Source organism: Arachis ipaensis, chromosome B01, assembly GCF_000816755.2.
Source record: "Arachis ipaensis cultivar K30076 chromosome B01, Araip1.1, whole genome shotgun sequence".
NCBI lineage: Eukaryota > Viridiplantae > Streptophyta > Magnoliopsida > Fabales > Fabaceae > Arachis > Arachis ipaensis.
Genome location: NC_029785.2, coordinates 135,075,544 through 135,079,958, shown reverse-complemented (window position 1 = coordinate 135,079,958; position 4,415 = coordinate 135,075,544). Strand labels below are relative to the sequence as shown.

The 4,415-nt window shown below is 29.1% G+C and overlaps 1 long non-coding RNA gene across 1 annotated transcript; it reads left to right on the top strand.

The window, feature by feature from the left end:
• LOC110263461 lies at window positions 2,930-3,385 on the top strand. Its single transcript, XR_002349159.1, has 2 exons — window positions 2,930-3,215; window positions 3,262-3,385. It is a non-coding gene; the product is annotated as an uncharacterized LOC110263461 (long non-coding RNA).

Below are 4,415 nucleotides of genomic sequence, written 5' to 3'. Positions count from 1 at the left end.
AGAGAAGGGTTATAATTTAGGATTTTCAAAATATATAATAAGAGTATTTTAGTCATTTTCTATAATAAGGGTATTGTAGTTATTTTTTATAAAAAAATATTAATTTAAATCGATTCAAAATTTAATTCATTAATTTTTTTGCAGAATTAATTTGTCTAATCTAATTTTGACAAAAATGACATAATTTAATCAGTTATATGTATTGAATTTTAATTACTAAAAAACATATTTAAAAAAAGACTTTTTAAATGTCTTTATTTGAGTGACTTTCTATATTTATTTAATTTTAAGATAACTTAAAATATCGAAAATATTTGATAAACTCTTAAATAAAATAAAGGGCAATTTACGTTTTTAAATTGTTTGACCCCCAATATTAGGCAAATGCATTGTTTCACTATTTTATGTAAACCGCTACTGGCAGTAGCGGTTTACAGGTGTGCATAAACCGCTACAACCAATCGCGGTTTACGTGTATGCGTGTGTGAGTGTAAACCGCTGCTGTGTGTGCGTGTGTGAGTGTAAACCGCTATAGGCTATAGCGGTTTACGTGTAGTGTGCTGCCTATATAGTCAAATTATACAAAATTAAATAAAAATTAACTAAGTTCCATACCAAAGAACATGTATTAATAGAAATAATTAAAAATTTTATATGAATAATGAGTACTAAAAATTTCGTTACAAAAATATAACAATATGCATTAGAGAATATAAAAAAAAATTCTAAAAAAACATATTACTATGAACAAACAAAATAAATAAAAAATTGATTAAAAAAATCAAAATTTATAAAAACTGATAATTATTCTTGATTTTTTTATTACAAATAAAATCGAATGGCAAAATTAGCAAAAAAATAATATTTTTTAAATTATTTTTCAATTTAATAATTGAACAGAACGTAAAAATTACACTTAGTTATTTCTAATGAACAAGAGTTAAAACATAGAAGTCATGTTTGTCTTTAAAAAAAAAACAGACAAACAAAAAATTCTGATACTTAACAAGAAAAGTCTAATTAAAAAGATGTTGCAGCGAGTACATAAAATCGACCATGATACATAAGCCTATATTAAAATTCACGATTATAAAACATAAGTTAAAATATAAATATAAAATATATATTAAAAATAAATTAAATAATATATATTTATATATAAATATATAATAATTAATTTTAGTAATTTATTTTAGTATATAAATAATATTTTTAATCAAACATATACAAAATAAAAAGATACGTGAGTACATAAAAATAGGGAGATATATAGGTGTATTATACACGTAATATATTAAAACAGTATTTTTTGTTCTTGTTTTTGGTGTAATTTACTCTCTAACTGAACTATATATGACCTCCATTAATTCTTAGAAGATAGTACAATTTACATTATTTTTTGAAAAATATATACATGTGACTTTTGTTTATTTAATTTTCAATAAAATTATTTGGTGTAACATTTATATTTTAATTACAATATAAGGAGACGAAATTATATATATGTATTGAAAATTAATTTTAACTTTTTCAGTTAACATTTTTTGTTAAAATTTTTTTTGTTTTATTTTGATTTCTTTTTCATCTATTTGGAAGCAGAATCTCAGACTGAGAAAGGGGACAATAATCCCTTTAAATTTTAATTTTTTTCATATAAATTATATATAAATTTTATTTTTATTTTTTAAATTTTTATTTTTATTTTATTTTATTATAAAATTAATTTTTGGTTATTCTTTAATATTTTGCCTAGTTTCGTCATTGTATCTATATATTATTTTATCATCTAATTGTTCATTTTTTGTTTGAAATAGACACACTACATGTAAACCGCTATAGCCTATAGCGGTTTACACTCACACACGCACACACGTAAATCGCTGCTGCCAGCAGCGGTGGTTTACACTCACACATGCATACACGTAAATCGCGGCTGGTTGTAGCGGTTTATGCACACCTGTAAACCGCTACTGCCAGTAGCGATTTACATAAAATAGTGAAACAATGCATTTGCGTATTGAAATTGAAAACAATGCATTTGCGTAATATTGGGGTCAAACAATTTAAAAACGTAAATTGCCCTAAAATAAATTTTAATTATTGCTAAAATATATATGGTACCCATTACATATTGTTAACGAGGGAGAGCCCAAAGTAACGGTTTTTTCAATGTGAAACTCGTTATTATTATTACAAATAGACATATATAGATACATTTCTTATTTGTGTGTATGTAGCCTTAATTAAAGAGTGAGAAAATTTTAGATATTCTGAGAATAAAATTAGTGATTTATTGCAGAATAATTTTTTTAGTTTTAATTATTTATTTGGAGAATAAAATATTTTTTCAAAATTTGAAATTAAAATTCTTAATCAAAATCTTTAATCATATATGTAGTTAGTTCAAACAATTCTTGTAAAAAGAGATACATTAGTAGTCGCTTAATTAGTTACTTAAATAGTTGAAAAAACATCAAAGTTTATAACTAAACAAAAAATAAAACGTACATAATGACAAACCTATAGTGTTCTACATTCAAAAGATACAATTACTAACTTTCTATACACAAACAAGGACTATCCCTATGGTTTCTATACACAAACAAGGAGTTTTCTAATCAGATATGGCAAATTTTCACAACAAAGAATAGAAAGATATTAGGCTATTAGCAACACCAAATTTCATCCAGAACACACACACACATAGTCAGGCAGACTATTGCTGTCAAAACAATACATATTACTTTCTTAATCGTTATTATTAAGGAACACAATTTGCCCTGCTTTGTCCAATAGATTTGCTCACTTTTATTAGGATTTACTGATTTAGCATGATTCAATCTTATCCTCCATAATATGAATATCAAACACTACAGAATATTACAGAGAAAAAATAGGCAAGGAAGATATGTAGCTTTTCAAAAAGATTAAGGCAATCTTGGTTTTCTTCAAATTCAACTTTAGCCCAATTTAAGCAGCAAAAAATTGAAGCATCAAAATTAAACAGATATAGGAACAGAAACATCAAAGATAAACATGAAGTCATGAACAGAAAAGGAACATGAACAGAGAGCAACATGTTTTCTGTGATAGAGAAGAACAGGAACAAGAACAGAACCATGAACAGAATCATGCCCGCATACATGAACCGAGGTGGAAGGCAGAGTATTACCGGCGAGCTGGGCGAGGTGGAGAGCTGGGCAACGACGGTGGAGGTGGGGAGCTGGGCGACGGTGATGGAGGAGAGGTGCGACGGTGGAGGTGGGGAGCTGGGCGACGGCGATGGAGGAGAGGTGCGACGGTGGAGGTGGCGAGCTGGGCGACTACGATGGAGGAGAGGTGCGACGGCGATGAGGGGTTGTGGCCTGTCGGAGGGTGAGAGAAACTGAGATACTGACTGAGGGTGGTGGCTGGTGGCAATTAGGGATTTAGGGTTCGTGGCTGAAGATAGCCCTTTTCTCTTTTTTTTTTTTCTCCTTCAAAACGACGCCGTTTTGAAGTTTAATTTTCAAACCAATAAACCGTGAAAAAACCGGACGGTTCTCCCGGTTCACTGGTTAACTGTCGGTTCGACCGATTTTTTTACCGATTTTTTACCAGCCGGTTTCTGACCTTACCCGGACCGGTTAGGTGACTGGTTCCCGGTTTTTTCAGTTGAACCAGCCGATCCGGTTCGGTTTTCAGAACCATGCTATTTTAGTTAGCATATCAGTAGTGGATTAACCGTAATGAATAATGTAAAAACTCGCTAACGGTTTTTTGTTATTAATTTCATATAAAGACAATTGTGTATGTGAAGTTGTAACAAAACTATAATAGAGTATTAGCTTAGCTAGGTAATTAAACAAGAAGCTTGTTCTTTAATTCTTTGACTCAATTAACTTCCAATAATATTCATGAATATATAAGGGTGTGGGGCTTTGCTTTGACCATATATCTCACATATCCTGCAAGAGTTGACTGTGCTGAATCAAATAAATGTTATGGGTAATAGATTCATCCACCTCCACGTGAAAAATTAAATAGGGTAGCTAATAGTAGAAGGTTGAAGTTCAACACGCTTTCAAATAATAAAAGCTATCAGTAACTAACTGAGATTGATCGACCATACACTAGTGTGCATGTTATGCTTGCTTGTTTTGTAAATTATTTCATGAAATCAAATAAATAAATGAGTCATACATTATACATACACTTTTTAATTAGGTGAAATGATTTGCCGTATTTGTATTGTTTCCACGTGCATGCAAGCGTTGAATTACTATTAAACTACACTAGTGGTAATAAATATTCTAAGACGGAAATGAATCTTCTCCAATTTTTTTAATATTTGAGAAAATAAAATATAATTTTTTATTTTTAATTCTATAAATAAAACAAAAAAAACAATAAAAAATGAAATTAAATATTAAACG